Raw genomic sequence first — 26,801 nt, 5'->3', positions numbered from 1 at the left:
GTCCACAGACTTTTGTCCATTTGTGTATAACTTGGGTAATTATGCTATGAAACTAACGATATGGGAGGTCCATGCTTCAGATAACTTTACACCAAACTGTTATATTCCAACTTTTAGAAACTACTCACCCCAGTCGGATGTCCGTGGCTTCATTTTTTTGAGTGTTAATAGATTCTCAAGAAAGAATTACAAGCCATATCAGTATTCAAACACACACATTATTGTAATTATCTAATCAAGTGTCCTCTCGTCTGGCTAGCATCCTTAACAAGCTCTCTCCAGCGCTAATCAGCTCATTACAACACCATTATAATCAGCCCAACTTTGGTTTACTGCAGATGAGATGTCAGATTAGCACGGTAAACAAAATATGTCGGATAGGAAAGGAGGAGGAAGGGGGGGTGGGGGGGGTGTAACTGAAAATGAAGAGGATTTGATGACTGATTGGACTCATGGAAAACATTTACATACGTATGAGCATGGTTACTTTTGACTTTTATTACGCTGCTCTGCTAAACTTTGTAGTTTTTTTTTTTTTTGTCTATAGGTTAATTTTATTATGTTGGAGCCTTCATTTTACAGGACTGTGTTCACCGTATAGACCAGTGGTGTTAAACTCATTATAGTTTTTATCACCAAGTCACTTTCACTAACTCTGAAAGTTGTTTCTTAATGGGTCTCATCCCACTTTCACTTCCTCGTATGTTGGTCAAAGGCCCTGTGGTGTTAGTTTTCCTCACCATGTTAGACCGACAGAGTGACTACTCCCTCTAGTGGTCACATAAATCCCCTGGCCCGTCAGTGTAAATAAATTCAGTTCATAACTATACATCCAATATGTTATCATCTTTGGCTGAACTTCACAGCTCTTATTTCTAAACCCTAGTGATGATTTTAGGTAATTTTTTTCATGTTTGAAAGTTGAAATGCAGTGATTGTGAAGATTGTAGCCAAGGTTAAAAACAGTTTCGATCCAGCTGCACTGCTTTTCAGACAGAGTATATATTATGACTCTGCCCCTTGAAGGGGAGGCAAGGGGTATTGTTTTTGGTTTGTTTGTTTGTTTACACTCTAGCAGCAAAACTATTGGTTGAGTTCATACCAAGTTTGGTGTATAGATTGCCAGTGACCCAGAATAGATGTCATTACATGTTGTGAAAAAAAGGTCAAAGTTTAAATTTTTTATGAATTTGTAAACAAATTTTTCTTTTCCCATTTACTTATAATGGGCGAAATTTCATGTCTATGAAAACATCAATTTTATTTCAATTTACTTCAAACTTGGCACGTATATAGAGGCAACTGATATGACATCAGCGCACTCATAGACATGATGACATCAGCTGGATTGATGCCAAAATAAGCTACAATACGTGTGAGGGGCGGGGTTTGTTGTTGATGGCACCTCTTGTTAGATATTATTATTATTATTAGACATGCTTATGTATCATTTGATTCTAGGATCATATTTATGTGAATCAGTACCCAACTTTTTTCTACTTAAACCTATACCTATCGTTAAATCCTCCACACACTTTTAGCTGGAAAGTCTTTGGTAGATTTCAAAAAGTTACGTTAAGAAGAACATTTGTATTGTTATAAATGTTTTTTTTTTAAATAAGTACTTCATGTACTGAAAGAATGCATAGTTACTTGATAATTGATTCTTTATAGTACAGTTAAATTGTGTTAAAACCGTGTATATCAAATTTGATACTGCAGGTACTTAAGGTACTTTATAAAAACACCCAATGTATCAAATGTGATACAAAACAATATCATTAACAAAATATGACAAAATGTTTAGTTTGGATATTGTTAAAAAGTTTGATATTTTGGATGGCTCAGGTTTTAGAGGGTTAACATTAGTTTGTATCAGTCAGATAGCCCCTTCACACTCTTGTGCATCTTACTTGTATGAAAACATGTCACATCTTGTGTTAAAACAATAATATCATTCTAAACCTTTCCAAGTGATTCTAGCATCCACAAACAGACCTTGTTATTTCTTTTTCTTCAATCGTCTTTCCATATACCTGCCTATATCTAATGCTCATCTGTTTGTGTTGTCAAGTTGCACAACAACAACGTCGTCTAAAAGTCTCTGCTGGCTTTGACCTTTTGTTCTCACTCCTTCTAATGATGCAGACAGGTATAAACTTGTTTGGGTAAAAAAAAAAAAAAAAAAAACTAGTCACATTCATCATTATTTTTCCACGGTCAGGTCAGGTCTGTCTAACACAACTTAATAATTCAGTCACCTCTTCATGCTACACCTTTCTCTCTCATCAAAATCTGTTTGATCCTCCCTTTTCGCATCCCCTCCACCCACTTCCACTCTCCATCACTCCATTTTTCTGTTATTGCTTTGTTTTCCTCCCCCTTGTCCTTGCGTTTTCCATCTCTGGAGGTCTCCATCATTTTTTAATATGGCTCAAAGTATTGGGTATGTCATCAGCGTTGGGCCCCACCGGATTCCGTACATGTAAGGGCTTTGTTTTTTTTGTTTTTTTTGGGGGGTCTGATTCGTGTCGTGCAGAGGAAGGAGACCTTGGTTTGTTGGAACACGAAGCCCCAAAGCTAAACGTGGAAGGAAGTCGTGACACAGAGGAAAGTGTTTTTAAGGCTCCGGTGATTCTCTGCCATATATTTGACTTCTCTGTGTAAATGAAGCTTGTTGCTAAGCAGTAAGAGTCCCGCTGCTCGCTGCCTGGAGTTTATTCCATTGCTTCATGTCATGAGGTTGTGCCATATTAGACTAAAGAGGACCGTGGGGACACATGCCAACCTTTTTTTCCCCCAAGTAAAAATGGGGCATCGTTTTAAACATGGGGTTGAGAAACAGTTTTAGATGAAATATTTTGATACATCACCACCAGTAAAAGTCCTGCAGAATTTTGCTCAATAGAATAGAATACAATAGATCTTTATTGTCACAGGAACAATGAAAATCAGTTTATCTTGGTCTGTATTTTTTAACCCATAAAGGCCCAAATATCAACCGTCAACCAAAACCCTCTACTGATCTAAACTGTTTAATACCTGTTGATCCACTAATCCTACCAATCCATGTCAATAATTGCTGTAAAATACAGTTTTAGCTTAATCATTCACCGAAGAAACTGTAAAAACACTTGTCAAATTTGTATAAAATGAGCAAAATACTTCAAAAATAAAGAAAAAAAAGAACCAAAACACCTGGAAATATGGCGTAAAGTGAACAAATGCTTCTAACATGAGAAGAAAATGGGAAAAACACATGAAAAATTAGCAGAGTTCATAGTTTCATAACATCCAGAACCCTGTATTTATTCAGTTAACCCTCAAAAACCAAAACCATCTACTGATCTAAACTGTTTAATACCTGCTAATCCACTAATCCTACCATCCATGTCAGTAATTGATGTAAAATACAGTTTTTCATTTTTTCATGGTCATCAGATATGACCCATTTGGACGTTCAGAGGCTCCATAGTTACCGTGGAAACACTGTCATCTTCTACAACATTGATTCACCAGTAAAACCCATGGAGTTGGATCAATGACAGTGGATGGACACACTGGGTTTATGTTCAGTTAATGAGAGATTTCACTGAAGAAGTCACTTTCACTTCAGTTTTCTCTGTTTCTAATATAATATCCTTTGAATTTACTCTGAGTTTTCATTAACATCTGCATGATCAGTGAATTAAATATAGGAAAAAACAAACAAGAAGTATATATTAAAGTAAAGAATATAGAAAAACACATGCAAGATAAGTTTATGAAAGAGATTTTGTATGATGTAAATACACTATATTGCCAAAAGTATTTGCTCACCTGCCTTGACTCGCATATGAATTTCAGTGCCATCCCATTCCTAGTCTATGGGGTTCAGTATGACGTGGGTCCACCCTTTGCAGCTATAACAGCTTCAACTCCTCTGGGAAGGCTTTCCACAAGGTTTAGGAGTGTGTTCATGGGAATTTTGGACCATCCTTCCAGAATCGCATTTGTGAGGTCACACACTGATGTTAGACAGAAGGCCTGGCTCTCAGTCTTCGCTCTAATTCATCCAAAGGTGTTCTATGGGGTTGAGGTCAGGACTCTGTGCAGGCCAGTCCAGTTCATCCACACCAGACTCTGTCATCCATGTCTTTATGGACCTTGCTTTGTGCACTGGTGCACAGTCATGTTGGAAGAGGAAGGGGCCAGCTCCAAACTGTTCCCACAAAGTTGGGAGCATGGAATTGTCCAAAATGTCTTGGTGTGCTGAAGCATTCCCAGTTCCTTTCACTGAAACTAAGGGGCCAAGCCCAGCTCCTGAAAAACAACCCCACACCATAATCCCCCCTGCACCAAACTTTACACTTGGCCCAATGCGGTCCGACAAGTATCGTTCTCCTGGCGACCGCCAAACTCAGACCCGTCCATCAGATTGCCAGATGGAGAAGCGCAATTGGTCACTCCAGAGAAGGCTCCTCCACTGCTCTAGAGTCCAGTGGCGGCGTGCTTTACACCACTGCATCCGGCGCTTTGCATTGCACTTGGTGATGTATGGCTTGGATGCAGCTGCTTGGCTACGGAAACCCATTCCATGAAGCTCTGTGCGCACTGTTCTGGAGCTAACCTGAAGGCCACATGAGGTTTGGAGGTCTGTAGTGATTGACTCTGCAGAAAGTTGGCGACCTCTTCGCACTCTGCGCCTCAGCATCCGCTGACCCCGCTCCGTCAGTTTACGTGGCCTACCACTTAGTGGCTGAGTTGCTGTCGTTCCCAAACACTTCCACTTTCTAATAATAAAGCTGATAGTTGACTGTGGAATATTTAGGAGCCAGGAAATTTCACAACTGGATTTGTTGCACAGGTGGCATCCTATCACAGTTCCACGCTGGAATTCACTGAGCTCTTGAGAGTGACCTATTCTTTCACAAATGTTTGTAAAAGCAGTCTGCATGTGCATGCCTAGGTGCTGGATTTTATACACCTGTGGCCATGGAAGTGATTGGAACACCTGATTCTGATTATTTGGATGAGTGAGCCAATACTTTTGGCAATATAGTGTAGTTTTCAGTCAGACAGTTGGAGTTTTATGGAGCTTATGTTTTTGTCCTTCCACAAAAACTTCAGACGTAGAAGGACAAAATACTGAGAAGAGCACATTGCAAAACCCTTTTTCTGTTGCCTGGCAACGTTCCGTCTGCAAGTTCAACCATGAGAACATGTATTGTATTGGATGGTCATTCCTCCAACTTGAAAACTCAATAATTTGTATTTGAAGGGGACACTTGTCTTTGTATTTAACCAAAGGTGCCATTCAGTCTGTGCCACTTCAGAACAACCAGACATCCATGAAAGCATCTGCAAATGACAGATACTAAGTAACCTTTATAGGGCACTCATGGAAATAGTGTTATTAAAAAATCTTGTTACTTTTGTTAAATTTTTAATTTTTTTTAAATTAGATAGAAAATGAAGGTCAATGAAGTTACCATATTTGGTTTCTTACCCTAAATTGATTTAGTTCGAATATGGAAATGATACAAGCTTCCTGATTGCTACTAACTGACTTCTTTGCACAACATAATGTAGAAATGAAAATTCAAGGAAGCATAAAATAATGATACACGCAGAAAGAAAAAGAAAAAAAGTCATATTTGAAAAAGAGTGAGAAGAAGCATAGCATAGCTTAGCTTAAATGGCCAAAAAAATAAAATAATACAAGATAAAAAATACAAGAAAAACACATGTAAGGTGAAAGGAACATGTGTTTAAGAACATTAGAACTTCACTTTTAGAACATTAGACCAACATGCGTGCTGATCCAGAATAAAAAAAAAAACAAAAACAAATGTTGACGGACGTTATGACGAGAAGAAGAAGAGTTTTAAAAGAAACATGGCACGGTATGTGTGGAAACACCAGGAAACCCAATCACGTTTAATTTAGTATGGGATAGAGGGGTAATATATGATAATAATGAATATATTGGTAAATCAACACCATATTTTCGTTCGTCCCCAAGTTTATGCAATGACTTCTCGTGTCATCTTGCGATAATAAACAAACAAATCGATGTATTTGTGATTTAATGGAAAAAACGACAATTCAACATTACAATAAGAAGTCTCTGACATAATTCAATTTCATGTGTGTTTTTACGTAAATGTGTAACATCAAGATCTTGCTGATGTTTAATGATGACACTAGTCGCTTTTCCATTGACACTCAAATTGCGTGAATATAACTTGCGCATAAAAATTTGCTTAATGGAAAAACGACAATTTTGCCAAAACTCTTGTTTTTCGATTTAAGGTCTTTGCCCTGGCAAGAGGTGGTTTTTTGGGTGTAGCGCAATTGGTATATCACGGAAACTGTAATGGAAAGACCTTTTTCTGCAACTAGAGTCACGTGAATAAAAAAAAAAAAAAAAAAAAAAAAAAAAAGGATGTTGACGGACGTTACAACAAGAGAAGAAGAAGAGTTTTAAAGGAAACATATTGCCATATGTGTGGACACACCAGGAAAGCCAATCATTTTTAATTTAGTATGAGAAAGAGGGGCAATATATAATAATAATGAATATATCTGCAAATGAACGCAATATTTACGTTCGTCATCATGTTTATGGAATGACTTCTTTTGTCATCTTGTGATACTAAATAAACAAAAAAACGACGATTCAACATTACAATAAGAAATCTATGTTGACATAATTGAATTTCATTTGTGTTTTTAGGTAAATGTGTAACATAAGGATCTTGCTGATGTTTTTTAATGATGACACTAGTCTCTTTTCCATTGACCCTTAAATTACGTAAAAATTTGCTTACCATGTTTATGGAATTACTTCTCGTGATAATAAATAAACAAATCGTCGTATTTGTGATTTAACGGAAAAAACAACATTACGTACTTCATTTTTTTTTACATTTAGTAAATATCGTAAAGTTTTGCGCATATGTCGAATGGAAAAGTGACTAATGTCTTGTAATGTGAATGTGTGCGGAAATGACCAAAAATAGTCACTTGTATGTCGCTCCGTATGTTCAAACAGTCACTTTGACGTCTGTTTAGGTTTTTACTGTAGCTGGGGTGTACAGGGTTCCACAGTGGAACTGTCCAAGACAAACGCTTTTATTGACCTGACAGTTGCAGCCTTTAAACATTAAACGTTCACTCTGTTAAAATCTTATCTGTTGTGCTGACCTCTGTCGTCCTGTTGGGAAATACAGGGAAATGTTTACAACCCGGTCTAACCCCTTCGTATAAAGATGCTTAGATGAACTCATCTGTCTCTGAGACCAATCCATCTTCAGCGTGTTTTCCTTCTCCGTACCAATAAAGCCGGCTCAGCGGCGGCTGATTGCGTTTACCAGTTGGTTTATTGATCATAGTCGTCGCTGACGAAGAAACTAAACACATGAAACAGGTGAACAGGGCAGGTGTTGGGTGTTGAATCTAACAGCGTAGGCCAGGAGTGTCGAACTCATTTTCTTTCAGGTTCCACATTTACCCCAGTAGGATCTGAAATGGGTCGGACCAGCAAAATAATAACATAATGACATATGAAAATAATTACATTTACACACTATCCACACAAAAAAGATGTGATTAACCTGAAAAACCGGATTTTTTTTAGAACATTAAGTGCAATTTTAACAATATTATACCTCAACTTATCATTTCACGTTTTATTTGGTATTGGTTTATTGTTCTCATTTTTTGTTTTTTGTCTTTTTTTAATCTATTGTATTTCATTCTTTTTTTTGGGGGTTTATTTATTCTTTACAGCACTGTTTTTTAGTTTCAGTACAGTTCTATGTCTTTTAGTCTATTCCTGTATTTTATTCTTTTATTTTGTTTTTTTATTTATTCTTCTGTACAGCACTTTGGTCCACTGTGGTTGTTTTGAAGTGCTTTACAAATAAAGTTGGATTAGATTTATACATTACATTAGTGCATTACAGATCGGATCAACAAAGACACAAAACATTTAGTGACAAGCAGAACTTTATTTTCTTTAGACATTTCAGGTTCATATTCGTTCAGGTTATTCACATTTTGTTATTAAAGGATAATTAATGTAAATATTTTTAGAATTTAATGTTATTTTTTGCACTAAAACAAAAAAAATGCAGTTGTCATTATTTATAAGTATAATGTAATATTATTTATTTCACATTAAACCAAGAAGAAAATTTGGACTCATTATCTGTAGGTTATTAAGTTATTATTTTACTTTAGATCATATTGGTCTGAATGTGGAACCTCCTCTAAAGCCAGTTCAACACCCTTGACTGTAAATATCTTCAGTATACTTTTTGCACTTTGCAGATACATTCCGCAGACCAGATTGGACCCTAACCGACCCGCCAAAATGGTATGTTTGACGCCCCAGGCTTAGGCCTTGAAATGTACTAATTGTATTCAGTTTGGCTTGATATGAGACAAAGTTTTTTTCTCTGGGAAGTCCAGATTTTATATTTTAGGTCTGAATACAAATAAGCAAACTCTGATTTGAACCAAACAAACGGACTTGGTCTGGTTTCCAAACGGACTCTGGGCCGGTTCACTTCTGCTGTGAATATAACCAGTATCAAGCGGAAACAAACCATGGAACCGTGTGCCTTTAAGTGAGGAGCCACTGTAGCCATGTGGCATTGTGGGTAATCAACAACACTTGAAGTAGCCGAGCCTCATGGGTAGTCAGAGCTAACAGCAGGAGCCATCAGCCATGGACAGACATGGACCAATGAGGATACTGAATGTCTCAGTTATCACTTTTCCATTGGACATCTGTGCAAAACTTTACTGATATTTACTAAATGCCGAAAAAACAGAAGTGCGTAATGTGTTTTTTTCCATTAAATCACAAATGCGATGATTTGTTTTTATTTGATTTGATGATCTTATTTCAAGAAATCTTACCAAGATAATTTTCACTTGTTCCATTGGCAGATTTTTTTTGCTTGAATTAAGCAAACGAATCTTGAATTAAACAGAAGTGCGTAATGTCGGTTTTTCCATTAAATCACAAATGCGATGATTTGTTGGTTTATTATCACGAGATGACACAAAGTTATTCCATAATCATGGTGACAAATGTAAATATTGTGTTGATTTACAGATATATTCATTCATATTATATATTACCCCTTTATCTTGTACTAAATTAAAAATGATTGGGTTTCCTGGTGTGTCCACACATACCACGCCATGTTTCTTTTAAAACTCTTCTTCTTCACTTGTTGTAACGTCTGTCAATATTAGTTTTTTTTTTTTTTATTCATGTGACTCCAGTTGCGGAAAAAGTTCTTTCCATTGCAGTTTTGCATGATATACCAATTGCTCTATGCCCGAAAAACCACCTCTTGCCAGCGAAAAACTTCAAGTTTTGGTGAAATTGTCGTTTTTCCATTAGGTCAATTTTTATTTGCAAGTTATATTTGCTCAATTTGAGGGTCAATGGAAAAGAGACTATTAACATCTGGTCCATGGTCATGTAGGACCTCCTTGCTGTCTCTGACTGACCCCGTCCCCAACTTTTCCGTCCAATGCCAGCGCCAGTTCGTCACATGCGTGCTTGTGTTTACAAGTTTTGTTCCACTAGCAAAAAGTGCAATGAGAACGCGATCCGACTCAAACGTAAAAACTAAACTCCACATTCGATCCGAACCAAACAAGCTTCACTCCAGTTTTTACCCCCTGGGTTTTCCATGTTTATCAGAATCAAAAGAAACACTCTGACCCCGACTACGTAAATGTATTGACAGTGACATGTTAAGGTCTGATGTTAATGAACTGTGACGCAGGAAGACGTGACCGCAGCAAAGACCTCTGGGAGTTGTGGTTTGAGGCTGTTCAAGGGTCATACATAAAACATGTAAAGCCGTCGAATGTATGGGCTGTGAAACTGGAGTGGAATGGCTGCTCAGGAAAACAAACACGTAGAAGATTGGATGTGTTATCTGAACTGTTGAATGGCTGCAGCGTTCCTCCCCTGACCCGCGCTCCAGCGTTGACACCGGGCCAGCGCTGGCGGTTCTTCTCGTCCGTCTAGTCGACCACAGTGTGTTGACTCACCGGCTGCAGCCTCCTGCCGTCGTCGTCATGCCAGGACTGAGCGGACAAACAGTCTGTCGCTGGCTGATATATGGCCGGTTCTGCTGTTTGCGGCGGTGGTCGGTGAAGTGTCAAAATTGCGGGGAGCGTCGCTGAGGTAATCTGATGGCGCTGAATCACATTTGGACAACAAAGAACGCCTGCGTCATCGTGTGAGGGGTTTTGTCTGTGTGATGTTGTTATTGTGGCTGCAGTTTTACAGCGTATGTTCAGTCTTCATGCCTTCAACTTTCACACTCTTTATCTGCCAGTTTCCACACATTTTAACTTTAAAGAACGTATGAAAAATACATTTAACCCTTTAACCCCTGACGTGTCTGTGGTGAGCGTTCTGGATGTATGATTTATTTAAAATATTCATATAAATTCAACCGTTTGCTCAATAGGAAAAAATTCTGAATGTGCTGATAGCATAGACCTTGTTCTTTCCATAGACATCTGAGCATGCTCAGTTCACCCCCCGCTGCCTGTGGAATGGGGGGGTAAAACACAGAGCAGTGAGTGAGACTGATTCACTATAAAAATAGATGGTTTGGGCTTTTTTTTTTTTAACACTGTTTTCCTTGTGGTTTTTTGTTTTTACTGTTTCCAGTGTTGTGGTGGTTTTCCTTTATTTATTTTTCTACTGTGTTTTTTACTGAGTTTTGACTGTGGAACTGTTTTATGGAATTAATCAGGTGTCAAAAAGCAGCTGGACTGATTTCATAAAAAAAGAGCCAAAACTAGAACTACTGGGAATTGAAATACTTGTTGCTTATTTTATTTTATTTTTTTAAAACTTCATTTTAGTTAATTTTTGCATGTTTTTTTTTAATATATATTTTATCTTTTTGTTTATTTATTTATTTATTTTGTTTATTTTTCTACATCTTATTTTCATTTTTTTTCCTTCAATTTTATTCAGTTTGTGGCTCATTTTGTCCATGTCACTTATTTTTTTGGTTTATTATTAATTTTTGTTAATGTTTTTGATCACTTTAGCTGTTTTTGTTCATTTTGGTTGCTTATTTCTTTGTTTGTCCTTGTAACTGCTTTTTGGGGTTCAACCAGATGTGAAAAAGCAATTGGACTGATTTATAAAAAAAAAAAAAAAAACAGCCCCAAACTAAAACTACTGGGCCCAAATTCAAATCCTTGTTGTTGTTCAGTGTGTTCCAGTTCACAGTTGATGTTCAACATCCTAAATCTCTTACTGATGTCCATTCTAGTGCCTTATTTAGTCCAAACCTGTCAAACTTAAATTCCTCTCTTTGTCTTTTTCTGTTCTTCCACCTGTTTTGACCCTAAAACACAGTAAAATAAAACCAGTGAAGAAAAGGAACACGAGCACATACTCACAGCAGCTTTAATGAACCTGAAACAGATCCAGATTCACAGCAGAACCTTTACCTGGAATCAAGGCTCAGGGGTTAAAGCAGTGTTTTTCAACCTTGAGGTTGGGGCCCCACATGGGGTCAGCTGGAATTCAAATGGAGTCGCATGAAATTTCTAGTAATTGATTAAAAAAACAAAAAGTGTACTAATGAAAAACATATGGTGAGTTGACAGAGACAATCCCAGTCCATAACAGACAAACTGTGAGTCTGAAACTGCAGTTCTGTGGTTCTGTTTCTGTGTCAAATGTTCATTGTGGTCAGTTTCAGATGCTACAGCTCTTTCATAATTCATAGTTTGAGTTCTTGTTTGTTCAGTATTAACTGTCAGCCTTGTAAATCCAAGCTGGACTGACTGTACATATCCTGACCAAGGAAAATTAAATTCTACCTTTGTGGAGTAATCTACATCTGGATTTACTGCCTCTGTCCATAATAATATACATTATATTGACTAAATGTCCTCTAAAATTAACCTGTATTTGAAACATAGTATAGAAAACTATTACAGGATCAAAAACAAATTAATTTAGTAAAAAAAAAAAAAAAGTCTCCATTTTGAATGTCTGGGGTCGCCAGAAATTTGTGATGTTAAAATGAGGTCACAAGCCAAAAAAGGTTGGAAACCACTGGGTTTAAGGGTTAAACAACACATTAAAAGGAGTGAGTGTCAGGTATTTTCACTGTGTAAGGTGCACTTTCATACCATTACTGCCAAAAGCATGGAACTATGCAACCCATCATTTTATGCATGCAGTGAAGTCAGCATTATGCTCACACACCGACACAGTGTCTACTAAGCAGGACATGCACAGACTTCCCTCTTGGCTCCGGCTTAAACCGAACATGCATGTAGACGCAGTACACCTATCACATTTACATTTAGCTGATGCTTTTATTTACAGTGACTTACAATGAGCACATGTACAGTAAGTACACACACACTACTAGAGGCTGAACACACACACACACACACACACACTCACACACACACACACACACACACACACTCACACACACACACAGACACACACACAAACACACACACATGCACACCAAAAGCCCCTAGGGTGGGTCTGCTTCTCCCTCGACTCCCTCCTCTGTTTCCCCAGGTGCCACATCTGAGCTGTCAGTGAATGTGCCAGTTTGTCCTTGCATGATTTATAGAGACAGAAAATGATGCAATTCAGAGGATGCGTGTGCACCAACAGGAAGGAAGTGCGGTACAAGAATAGATCATTCGGCTCACTGACACTTCTGTTATTTTGGGTGCTTTCATATGCTACTATTTATGTGACGGACCAAAGCCGTCGTCTCACCTTTAGGAAACATTCTGCTGGTCACGATTAGTGCAATATGTCCAGGTGTGATGTGATGCGCTGCAGCACAAGTGTTGAAAGCAGAGGAGACGGAGTGATTAACTGGACCTGTCTGGTGGTCATCGTGTTTGTGAAGGTCCACACTAAGTGGGTGACAGCAGTGTTTACGCACCACGTCATGGAGGCCGCTGCAGAGTGAGAGGGCAGTGGTGTGATGCAACGCAATGCAATCAACTATTACAGACAGGAGCTGGTATCATGGACCGCACTGGAAAGTCAACACACTCTGCAAAAATCTAAATCTGACCGGGTGTGTTGTACTCATTTCTAGTCCAAATATCTCATCACACTTCATCACCCAAACAGGAACTTTTTAGTGAGATATAAGAAGTTATTTTTAGACAATAGATCTGGAAAATTTGATTTCAGGAAATCTTACCAAGATAATTTTCACTTGATCCATTGGCAGATTTTTTTTTTGCTTTAATTAAGCAAAAAAAAATCTTGAATTATCCTTCATCCAGTCTTCAACAACTTGTTGTTAATTATCTAACAATGAAAATGTATGAAAGTAGGGATGTAACGATTACTGGTGTAATGATAAACTGCGGTAAAATTCCCGACGGTTAGTATTACTGTTTAAATTCTAATTATCATGATAACCGTGTTTGATTACGACAATTTGAAAGGCAGAGAGAGAAAGAGAGAGAGAGAGAGAGAGCGAGAGACAGAGACAGAGACAGAGAGAGAGAGACCCGGCCCAAACACACAGAGGGAGAGAGACTATCAATCTATCTATTAGGGCTGAACGATATGGACAAAATTTCATATCTCAATATTCATGCCAGATATCTCGATATTGATACGAAACGATATGACTACAGGTTCGGTGAAAACCAGGCATTTTCCATAAAAATACAAACATCATAATACAACAGAATGTGGAAATTGCAGTTTTATTTAGAAGAACTCACTGTCAGTCGTCAACATTTACATAAAGTATGAATAAATGAAATTTGTTGTGACTTCCAGAGCTGTACATGCAGGGCGAGCGCGGGGGATCTTGAATGTTCATATCTAGATATCGATGCGATAATGATATATCTTTCAGCCCTATTATCTATCTATGAAAAAGAAACTAAAACAACTCAAACTTGATATGGAAAATGGTCAAACATTGGCCATAAGATGCCATCTTTAGTGCACATTTCCCTTCTAGCAGAGGCCGACGATTAACCCTTTGTGTGCCATAATCATTGACTAAACACTACAGACAGCGGTCGTATTGATAGTGACTACACAGTAGTGGCTGGATATTGGAAGGGATGTGTCTATAGCGTCCCTATGCAATTCTACGCCCCTGACACCAACCTCCTCCTATAAAGTTGAGATGTTATATATTTTTATAGCTATTGCTCATGCACAGTATGTGTTTATCCAGTTAGTTTGTTCTTTGCAAACCCAACTTTGTTTTAAACTGACATCAACTCCGCAATTATCTACCTCATACTGCTCAACCTATCACCGTAAAACAGTTCATGACTGCATTAAATACAACAGAGCAACAGAAGCGGAACAGAAAATTACATTATCATAACACACTTATACAGCTCAGTCACACCACATCAGTTAAAACGAGCCTTTCAGTATGATCCGGTGACTTTAAAATGAAAAAGCCAATGCCCACTGTGTCAGATTAAAACAAAATGGAAGCACACAAAAAAAAAAAAACAGGAAGCTGAACCCGCTTCATTTATTTACCCACTCCTCCATGAACAAGGCAGTTAAATGAATCCAGGAACTAAGTGTAATTAACTCTGAACAAAATGAAAGAGTGGGATTAATGCAGCAACTTCTCTGCGTGACTAAGTTAAATAGTTACGGAGAAACACAGCAGGTGTAATTGCAGGAAACCAAGCAGGAAAAACAGAGCAATGCTGTGATCGGTATGTGCTCGGAACACCGTCTCTCTGTGGTATAAATGCATGTCAGTAAATTCACCAACAGCTATTATCTGCCACTTGTGGGGCTGCTGGATTAAAGGTATTTATGATAGCACAGCTCCAATTTCACCCCTTCTGTCAATTCCCCAAATTCACCCAAATCCAGTGGACTGACTCTCATATAAAATTGGAAAAGGTGTCCAGGGTGAAGTTAAAGGATCTCTCTGGCACCGTATAATGTATCAGTACATATTTATTACAAAGCTTGAGGATGAAACTGGAAGCTCTCCCGTGGTTCGTGCCAAGACAGGTTAAATTAAACCTCCGTCCACCGGCGACCAGCGCTCTATTAAATCCACGGTGTAATCAGGGACGGCTGCAGCACTGCGGAAAGAGTTTGAGACCCATGTTGACGGTTTAGGAGCATGTTTTGATATTGTATTTGTTTGGAAGCATCACATTTGGCTTGGATAGGATATCTGAGTCAAAGTTACCGGTGTCAGATAGAAAAGGGACCCTTGTGGAAAAGTGACCCACCCCCAATAAATCACCAAATTTATATATATATATATATATATATATATATATATATATATATATATATATATATATATATACACACAACACTTATTTAAGGTATATATAAACACAAAACATGTTATGAAAAGCACAAAAATATATTAACAAGCACATTACATTACACATATATGCACTGGTACAATATTCAATACAACATAACTATGCATTTACAGTATTTACAATATGAATATAACTATCATATTAAAAAGTATTGGAAGATATTGATATTTTGCACCTACAATACATAACATCTACAATACATAATGAAACAGAAATAGGCAAAGGGTCAAAATTCTATAGCATAGAAAAGTGACCTACATTATATATGACAACTACATTACATAATAAAACAGAAATATTTACAAGGAGTCAGACTTCTACAGCATGGAATTTTTTTTTAAAATTATATAAATATAATTTTTTTTAATAATATATATTAGAAAATAAATACATAAAAAACAATTTTTTTTTTATAATCTAGGGTAGATTTCATGTCCATGATGTCCGTCAACTCTAAAATGAACACAATTGTTTACCTCAATGTCTATATGAATTAATTAATTTAGTAGTTTATGGTGAAAATGTTAATTTATACACATATATTTAAGCTTATTATGATATTGAAATGTATTAGAACATTTTTAGTGTAGTTAATTTTGAATATGCAACAAAATAAAGTAATCCTACATAGTCCTTATAAATGAAACATATTATAACAACAAACAAAAACCAAAAACCTATACATGAAAACCAAAAATGACTTAATTTGCATATTCGAAAAGGAGTGACAGGAAGTGTAACTTCATTATTCCCACCCCTCCTCCACTTCCTATCAACATAATATATGAAAAATCTAGTCCCTTGGATCAGTTAACCTCACTTATCATCTTCACATACACATACATTCATACTTATACTGACATATCAAATATATATTTTTATATTAACATACAGTACAAATTCATATAAGGGGTCAAAATTCTATGGAGTGGGTCAGTTTTCCAGACTAGTAAAGTGACCTGGGGTCAGATTTCCATGGGGTCAGAATTGTATATGACACCTGCACAATATATTTTTCCAGTGGTTCTAAAACAAAAGTAGAGCAGGTATCACAAGAGAGTATAAGACGCCAGGCTTGAACAGTCTGCTAACTCTCAGCAGACACAAAATGGGCATCATTTATTGTGATTATGGGTAGAAACGATTTTGCAGATAACAACAAAGCTGTATAATCACAGAAAATACCTGCCTCTGGGGTGTGAAGGCTTTAATGGAATTGTTATTGACACAAGTGAAGCAAGTCAAACACGTTCTTAAAGTAATATGAAAGCATAACAATTAAAAAAAGAACCACAAACCAGATTGTCTATTGGTTGCCTCGTTAGCATGAGGGTTACCACAGCAACCAGTTTCACTCTCATCTTGTCAGATGTGCTTCATGGAAAATTACGGCAATGAGTCAATAAAGTTGGTTTGTACAGATAATCAACTGCACAAAGTCCATGTAATGTCAGAGAGTAAAAAAATAATGACAATGTAAGTTGATCTTACACTGATTAAAATACTCTTTGCATAACAGAGCTTAGGTGCAAACAAATGTGTATCCCATTTTAGATTGTTTTTTTTGCACATTATTGTCTAATTTCCACTCCCAGACTGATCTCAATAAATAGCGTTATATGCCACACCAGTTCTTATGGCATTTGGTGTGCTATATGTAGGCATTTTCAACCTTTTGCGTGTTATTCAACAGCATTTGATCACATGTCAATTAATGCCAAGATCTCCGGTTTACATCACCCTAACAATCCGTGTGTTATTCGTTCTTTTTATATTCAACTGAGAATCCACAATCTGAAAATGAAAAAAATATTTGTTATATCATTATTCATGTACAAATCAAAAATAAAAAAGAGTTGTTTTTCATTCTTTCAATTGTACGTACAAATAAAACATTGGAAATAAGCAAATGGACCAAATGTGGGGTTTCATGTTGACATTTTTGATGTCTGATTTGGTTTGACCCAGAAGTTACTGACTTCTTTGTGTGTTCTGTGAAGTGTCTTCTCCTTAGATCAGGCATGTCCAAAGTCCGGCCCGGGGGCCAATCACGGCCCGCGGTCAGATTTTATATGGCCCACAGCTTGGGTTTTAGAATGCATTATTTATGGCCCGCTTGGACTGTTGAACAGAGTACATGAATCATAAAAGGTTCAAAATGCAGTTTCTCCGTTCACCTCATGGTGGCAGCACCACTCTAACTCTATCTGGCTCTGTGACCTCGTCATGAACCCTTTTCGCTAATTTCTAACCACGGCACCTGTAAATAAAAAAACAAAGTTGACAGTGAAGGCCGCCGCTTCCAGGAGAGATGGGACTTATAATTTTTTTTCACTGAAAATCAAGGCGATTGTGTTTGCCTAATTTTTCAAGAGACTGTTGCCTTGTTTAAGGAATTCAATGTAAAGAGACACGAGCAGACAAAACATGCTAACACATACGACAAGCTAGCAGGGAGTGAAGCAAATTCAAGCTGCTTTAAACTCAACAGTGACTCTTCATGTGAACCTGGAGTTTGATGAATTCACCACCAGGGTAGGATACCAAGTTGCCAGGTTAGTTGCCTCTAACTGCTGGTGTTGTGTACTTGTAGATGTGACACAAAATATTACTTTCTAAATGATTTTGTGAAAGACAAGAGTAAGAGTTATATGTTTTCATCTTAAATGTTAACAGACTTTGCATTACTGAGTAATATATGAGTAATGATTACTCATATAAGTAATGTTTAAAATGAATGTGGGGTTAAGATTTTTACCAACTTGGAAGTTTAAGATACTCCACACAGTTTGTTCTATGTTATCTGACTCCAGATGTAAAAGGAAGGCAGATTATTATTTTTTTTTTTAAATTTGTTCAGACCTGAGTGGCCTAGATTTGGTTACATTGCCATTTAAAAAAATGATATTGTGACAATGAAAATTAAATTGTTGTAGAACAGCGCTTTTATATGTAATTTTTACTGTTTAAAAAACATCCGAAGGGACCGCTGGCCCCTGGCAATCTCCACATTATCAGATCTGGCCCTCTTGAAAAAAAGTTTGGACACCCCTGCCTTAGATTGTCTACCATGGATGCACTGTATTAGACAAAACAACAATACCTGGAAGGTCCCAACCATTTTTACAGTTGTCATGTCATCCTCCTTCACAGTAACGCATTTGCTGCCTCTGAATAACACCAAATTCTCCATTATCGCAGAATGTATTAGACAGAATACCAGCAAACCCACGACTGTCCAACTCAACACATAAAGAAGTCAATAACTTCCAGGTCAAACCAAATTGGATATCAAAAATGTCAACATGAAACCCCACATTTGGTCCATTTGCTTATTTCCAATTTTTAATTTGTGTGTACAATCGAAAGAATGAAAAACCACTCGTTTTTTGATTTTTGATTTGTACATGAAGAATGAAATGAGTCATTTTTTTCGTTTTCCGATTGTAGATTCTCAGTTGAATATAAAAAGAATGAATGATATACAGATTCCTAACCTTAACCTTCAGGGCTTGGTATATGACACATCAATTCAAGTTGGACAGGGCTAGTAACAGCGTAAACATACACGAAAGCTTATATTGCGTTAAGATAACATGCTAATTAAAAGTGGCGTGTATATTTACGTAACTCATGATATCACATTGTCACTCCATATTTGTGAAATAAAGCTCTCAGCACTTGCTCTACTTACATTTAAAAGTTTTTGTATGTTCTCATCAGCATTTCACCTAAGCTTGTGTGGACAGATGTACATTTTGTAACAAATTAATGCAGTTTTTTGATAAAAAAAATTCACATAAAATCGGACCAATATTAGTGCCATATCTGTGTACAGAAGTTCGAAAAATCTAGAGCAGGTAATAAATATGATAAACTACCCAAAAACATAAAATCTGTGAAAGGTAATTTAGTTTGTTTGGGTGTTCACCTCATTGATTTTACCGATTTGGCCTGGGTTGTGCTCAGAATGACCGAATGAGTTTTTGCATCTAAGTCTTAAAATGAGAAAACCTTGTATCGACACAGAATAAGGAACACAATGATTAAAAACCCCCAAAAGCCTGCAGTATCTGGTTGAAAATGCATGAACGCGGACTGCACTCTACACCCTCATATTGAGTGATGATCCTTTAAATGACAGCACATCTTCCATATGTCAGCGTTTGGCGACACCGAGTCACAACCAGTTCACCGATTGGATAATGGGAGCACGGCGCCGTTACGAGAAGCGAAGCGTATCATTGGTTGGGCCAGTTCCATCATGGGCAGGTCATTCAGATGACTGATTAAACAGGTGGAATGATGCTGTAGCCAATCAGCAAACAATCAGCCTTTTAAATGAGTATTATGCAAATGATGCTTCATGAATGCATCAAAATAACTATGAAAAAGGTGGTGCGTGCGTTTATGCTTGAAAGAAATGATGATACTCTCCATATTAAAAAAAAAAAAGCCGGAAAAGGAAGCGGGAGTAAGATTTTTTGATGAAAAATGGGAAGAAATCTGTCAGCTTCAGTGGTTTTCTACCAGTTCATTAGAATGGAGTGAGCACTGTTGGAAACATGTTGTTAGATATTTTAAAACTCCTCATCAGGGTAAATATAGAGATGGCCCTTCTGAGTGTTGGACACAGTGGGTCGGATCTACTAGGATCCCAATTTGCATGGACTAATTTCTGTGCACAATCGAGAGTTTTGCGTGTGGGGTTGAACTGCGGTTTGCGGGTGATTTACTAAGATTGCTTGCACAAATGTCAACAGGTGCAAAGTCTTATGCATTGCCCTATTTAAATATTTAAATGAGGGTTTTGCGTGCGCTAAACTGCTCTGGGATGCACCAACACTAATGGGAACAGGGCGCTGAATGATCCAGATGCACAGAAATGTAACATTGGAGGAGTTTTGTCATAGAAGGTATTGATGACTCATTCATTCATTAATTTTTTATTTTAAAGGTGTGTGTGTGTGTGTGTGGGGGGGGGGGGTAGCTGGATTGAATGACTGTCAAGTGCATATAATGTTGTCACACTGTAGCCTAATCTCGGTCCGTATTTTTAATCACAATCATCAGGAGTGGAAAAGAGTCCCGTAAAATGTTTGTTTTAGTTCAGATAGACATAGCTATGCAACCAGGCAGGCAACCAGAGGTAATTTTACACGACCCAAATCAAGAACCAATGCAATGAAAAGAATGGTAATATACAGAGCTATGCAAGAATGGAACAAACTACCGGAACACATCACACAAGAAAACTGTAAAATGGAATTTAAGAAATCAGTCAAGAAGCATCTATTGACCATAAATGATTGATACCTGGGTTAATTGAATATATGTACTGTATATACTATACCGCTGCTGACCTAAAGGAGCTGTTGTGTCTGTATTTTTGTCTGTTGTTTATTTTTTTGTATGTTATATTGTATGTGAAAATTGTTTTGTATTATTATATTGTATGTTATTGTTAGATTATTGTAAGGACCCCAGGAAGAATAGCTGCAGCTATGGTACAGCTAATGGGGATCCTAAAGGAAGGAAGGAAGGAAGGAAGGAAGGAAGGAAGGAAGGAAGGAAGAAAGAAAGAAAAAAAGAAAGAAAGAAAGAAAGAAAGAAAGAAAGAAAGAAAGAAAGAAAGAAAGAAAGAAAGAAAGAAAGAAGAAAGAAAGAAAGAAAGAAAGAAAGAAAGAAAGGAAGAACATGTGTGTGTGTGTTTGTGTGTGTGGTGCATATGTCTCAATTATTTTTTCTTCCGTCACTCCAAAAATGTTAACAGGAGGGTGAAAAATGCGTTCTCTGCATCTCGTTTCATCATTTCTTTGTCTCCTAACCACTTCCATGTGTGCACAATTACACATCCAAACCGTTTGCTCCTCCCTTTTGATGTGTTAAATATAGACACAGTTTCTATCAGGAAAATTGCTTTTGGGTTTGATAAGTCGCTTTACATGTGCTAAATTAATATATTTACATTTTGTCCTCCCACCACACGCACTATTGCATATTTCATATTCATTGTTTCAAATGTACTAACTGGACGCAGATGCACTATTTTACACCTTTGAAAGACGCAAGCCTTTGTATACACTGTTAGTAAATCAGTTTGTACATTTTTTTTTGCATGTGCAATAAGTTTGCATATGTTTTAATATACACAGACCTTTAGTAGATCTGACCCAGTGTGGATCAAAGGAGGCTAATCATTATCATGTGTTCTGGGACTGTCCCAGGATGCACCAATATTGGAGCGGTATCCACAGGAGTTTAATATCTTTAAGGTTCATATTACCTAGAACTGTAAATCTATATCTTGGTAATGTCGCTGTACAAGAACGGAGGGAGGATACAAAATAATTACAGGTACTTTTAGCAGCCAGCAAGAATTGTATTACAAGAAGGTGGTTAAACCCAACTCCACCAACAATAGAAGATTAGTATGAGATCATCTGGCAAATATTCAAAATGGAAAATTTGACTTACTCTATCAGTATTCAGAGGGATAAATTTTATCATATTTGGGACAAATGGATCAAGTTTGTATTCTCTAGCCACCCAGAATTTGTATCACTCCTCTAAAAATGTCCTCTTTTTTATAATCTCCCTGTATTTTTTCTTTATTTTCTGTTTTTATGCATAAATATGTGCAACGGTTAAAGAACCCAGAGGTATCGTAACGCTATGACTGTTTTTAAGTGAGAAATACCGAAACTGTACGTACCCAGTTCATATGTTAGTTTTAAAGTTTTTTAATATGTATTATTTTTACACTTTTGTATGTACTTTTGTTTGTATAAAATAAGACTACGACTATTTTTAAGTGAGAAATACCGAAACAGTAAGCACCCAGTTCATATGTTAGTTTTAAATTTTTAAATATTTTTATTTTTACACTTTTGTATGTATTTTTGTGTGTATAAACTAAGAATATGACTGTTTTTAAGTGAGAAATACTGAAACTGTAAGCACCCAGTTCGTTAGTTTTTAATTTTTTAATATTTTTTTATTTTTACACTTTTCTATGTATAAAATAAGAAACACGAAAAGGACTCTAATAGATAACATGTATGAATGGTAATGTTGAAGGTATTTTGTCACGTTTTCCAATAAAAACAAAAAAAGAAGGTGCGTATGAGTTTGTACGCACATTCATCATTGGTGTAATTGTTACAAAATTGTGCGGAAACAATTTGAAACAATGGGTATTGTTTTAACCTGAGGTGTCATGGATTATCTAGGGAGAAGGGGTGAACATACTCAGCCAGGGAAGGGCAGATAATTTAGACTTCACAAGCACAACCAGAAACACTCTACCAGGAAATCTGAAATGCGGATCCATTCTACCCTAAGGGACATTTAGAAGCATCGTGGGTGCTATTGTCTGGTCTAGTCTGACCTTAACACAATGGAAGATTTTACTTCAAGGTTCAGTGTTTAACATTTAGTGAAATCTTGTAGTGAAGTTGCAGCCCTTGGTGTCTTCTATGGGGGCTGCAGAAAGTGCAAAACGACTCCTGTTGGAGCCAGTGTTGTTTTCTCCGATCGGGCAGCTATCATTCAGACACATGTAGTAGGTGGTAGGAATGGATTTCAAAGGCGTGAAAAGGAGAAAGACTGGTCCGAAATATGATGGAAAAACACTGGAGATGACTTTAACTGTTTCTTAATACACGCTCTTGTCTGTTCTTCTGATCTCATGAAATGTCATCGTATCTTTTCTACAAGTCGTACTGAAATTTTGCAAACAGTTCCATAAAATAGAGTTCTTAAGCTAAAAAATGAGGCTTTAATTTTTGACACTGATGTTCACTTTGGCTTGATGTGGCCCATATAGTAGGTGGTAGTAATGCACAGGGTGGGTGAAAAGTAACTAGGCATTTAAAATTGGTGATAAAATCCATATTCCTGTTACAAGTTTTTCGAAACAAATGATACGTGTTCTTTGTTACATGGGAAAATGAAAGTAAATCTTAATATTTCAACGTAAGCATCGGTGGCGTCAACCAGTTTCCTTAAATGTCCAGGGATGGAATGAACAACCTACTGAAAATAGCACCTTAAAGCAAAAAAAAAAAAATAGCAAGAAAATACATTTTAATCATTGTGATACGGGGTTCAACGAAATTTGTTTATCCAGTTTTGGAGAAAATACAAAATGTATGAAAAATACAAATGATATGTCAATAGTACAAAGGTATGGAAGTCAAATTGAGTTACATATTGCGGTGGATTGCAGAAATACGCGACCGTTCCAATAATAGAGAGACTTGCGTTTTTAGAAAGTCCGTTCTTACCAAGATGGTACAATTTTGGACTTGTGAACTTGATATTGACACGTTTTATCGTTCTACAGATGCGGATTCATTTTCAGGTAATGAAAACAAAATCATACGCTTTAATTATCCCTGTAGTTAAAGTTTGACCCTGCATTTAACCCATCCGTTACACACAAGAGCTAGCATTAGCAATTAGCAATTAGCATTAGCACTGAGCTGCCTCTGCACGTGTTTGGAAACCAACTCCAGATCTTCACCCTTCATTAACCTGTGTTTGATGGTGTAGAGCAGGGCTGTCAAACTCATTTTAGTTCAGGGGCCACATTAAGCCGAAATTGATCTGAAGTTGGCCGGACCAGTAAAATAAGAAGATAATAATATATAAATAATGTCATCTCCAAACTTTTGTATATGTTTTAAAGCGAAAAAAGTAAAATTATGCGATGAAAATGTTTACATCTACTAACTATCCTTTAAAACAATTTCAATAACATGAACAAACTGAAATTTCTTAAGAAAACTAAGTGCAATTTTAACAATATTATGTCTCAGTTTATCATTTAAACGTGTAAATTACAACTTACAGATGACAGTGGATCAACAAATACACAAAAGATTTAATAACAGGCAGAATATTGTTAAAATTATACTTCAGACATTTTAAAATGTTTATATTTGTTGAGGTTCTTTATGCTTTTGTGAAATTTTCGTTTGTTTTAGTGCAAATACAGTAAAATGACATGAAAATGTTTACATTTACAAGGACAAAAATTTGGAGTTGTGATCATTTATAGGTTATTATGATAGTATTTTACTGATCCGACCCACTGGAGATTAAATTGGTCTGTATATGGAATCTGAACTAAAATGATTGTCTTTAGTGTAATTTTTTCATTTCACGAATTCATTCCAGGGGCCAGACTGGACCCTGTGGAGGGCTGGATTTGGCCCCTGGGCTACACGTTTGAGACCTGTGGTGTAGAGTTTACATGATTATACACAAATACAAACACAATTATGATTATTATTACATTATAATATAATATTACATTTCAATAAAGAGATCTTCCTAAATCATACACACAGGACCTTTAAACACTTTTTATTTCTCCTTTTATGCATAATGTACAAAACAGCCCATTTAATATTTTATTAAAATCAAAGACATCAGGTTTTTACAGTTGTATTCACACAAAGGGTTTAGAGACATAATAATCTGACCTTTATTTAATCTTTGTTCATTAAGGGTTTGCTGAGTGTTTTTTTTTTTTTTTTATGTGAATCAATTCTAATCAAAACCTTTCGTTGCTGGTGTTTTGACCTCTATTACCCAAAGAAAAGGGTGACCTTATAAAGACAATTTAATTCTCACACATTGTGTAATACAACAGTTTTTTAAATAAAGGAACTTCAGGTGAAATATCAGGGTTTTTTTTTTGTAAATACAGAAGAATGTTACTGTTACTGTGTGCTCTTTAATAATTCCAGGCTGCAATAGTTTTGTCTTTATTCTTGATTTTGCACTTCTTTTGCTCTTGTGTGCTTTTGTACTTTTGCTGCTGTAAACCTGGAATTTCCCCTTGTGGGACTTATAAAGGCTTATCTTATCTTTTCTATCTTAGCTTAGTTGTTCAGAATAACTTCAGTCATGTGTTTGCTGATGCTAGGAAATCTGGACAAGCTTGATTCTTAACCATTAAAACCATTTGTATCATATTTGCTACACCAGGTTCTGAGACCTCTATCTAATCAGCGAGATCAATACTTTCTCTAAAAACCTGTTGTATGTGACTTTATAAGTGTTTTCTGCCCCCTGGTGGATTATCACCCCACTGCAGCCAGTCGAAGGGACTTTTTTTTTTCCTTTTTCAATATAGCTACTGTTATTAAATCTTCCACACTTTTTGCTGGAAAGTCTTTGATAATTTTTAAATAGTTACGTTAAGAACAACATTTATATTGTTGTAGGGATGCACCAATTTGCCTTTTTTAGTACAGATGGTGATATCAATGTCAGGGTCTATCAGTCGATACCCAATACCGATCTAATATCATTGTTGATTTACAGCTCAGTGGGGGGGGCACTCTCCTGGGGTGGACGGGGGGGGGCAGGGGGGGGGGGTTGACTTTGTCGTGTGGGTGCGTTAGTGACTACTGTTGTACATCACAACAGTATAAATCACCCCTCCCCATATCATCTGGTACATCATCCCACCTTCAGTTGCAAATCTTTTTTCGGGGGGGCGGCGGCAGGTAGTCAATGGTAAGGTGAGGGGACTTCACTTTCTCACAACTTTACCTACAGACCTATAACCCACCACATCCTCCACATACAAGTCTGTTGTGTCACTTTTCGAATTGCGTTTGTCATGCATGACGGAGCCCATGTCTCAAAAATCTCATAATTTACAGATCCAGCTAAAATGTTGATATCTTGGCCGATATCCAATCCTAATATCGGATCGGTGCAACCTAATATTGTTGTTCTGTTTTTAAAGAAGTACTTCATGTACTGAAATGATGCATGGTTACTTGATTGGTTAATTAATACTAGCCCTAATTGATTATTCATAGTACAGTTATATTGTGTTAAAAACGTGTCAGATTTGATACTGCAGGTATATATGGTGCTTTAAAAAAAACGCCCATGTGATACAAAAATGTATCATAAACAAAATAATGTGGCAAAAATGTTTTGCTTTGATTTTGTTCAAAGGTCTAATAATTGGAGGCAAACATAGGCAATGTTCACTTTCTATTTTATTATGTTCTTCTGTTATGCTGGAGAATTTGGGGTTCTGTCAGGATTATTAGGGTAGTGGGTGTATGCATCCCTGGATTTCAGACTTATTTTGGCAACGTTGTTGGACTGTTTTCGTCATTTTACTCTATATTTTTAAGTAGAGGCACACTTTATCTCAAATCTGGCTCGTAGACCAACTCCACTCTTTTTTACTTTAATTATTGCTTAATTATTTATGACTGATGAGTGTCATACCTGCTAATATTATTGCTTTCATTTGTTTATTTAATGTCAGATTGGGATGTGTTACCCGGGACTTTGTAAGGTGGGGTATTGTATATACTGTATGTCATGTGGAAAATCCAAAAATATTGTTTTTTCTTGTATGACTGTATTTTATTATTTTTTTT

General features: G+C 36.7%; 1 long non-coding RNA gene across 1 annotated transcript; it reads right to left on the bottom strand.

Moving 5' to 3' along the window:
• Nucleotides 1-2,293: 2,293 nt before the first annotated feature.
• On the bottom strand, nt 2,294-18,763 carry LOC115426891 (uncharacterized). Its single transcript, XR_003936399.1, has 3 exons — nt 18,497-18,763; nt 12,900-12,904; nt 2,294-2,305 (listed from the first exon to the last, which is right to left on the bottom strand). It is a non-coding gene; the product is annotated as an uncharacterized LOC115426891 (long non-coding RNA).
• Nucleotides 18,764-26,801: the final 8,038 nt, after the last annotated feature.

The sequence above is a fragment of the Sphaeramia orbicularis genome, chromosome 1 (assembly GCF_902148855.1).
Source record: "Sphaeramia orbicularis chromosome 1, fSphaOr1.1, whole genome shotgun sequence".
In the NCBI taxonomy this organism is placed as follows: Eukaryota; Metazoa; Chordata; class Actinopteri; order Kurtiformes; family Apogonidae; genus Sphaeramia; species Sphaeramia orbicularis.
The sequence above is the reverse complement of the archived record's forward strand: the minus strand, read 5'-3'. Positions and strand labels throughout refer to the sequence as shown.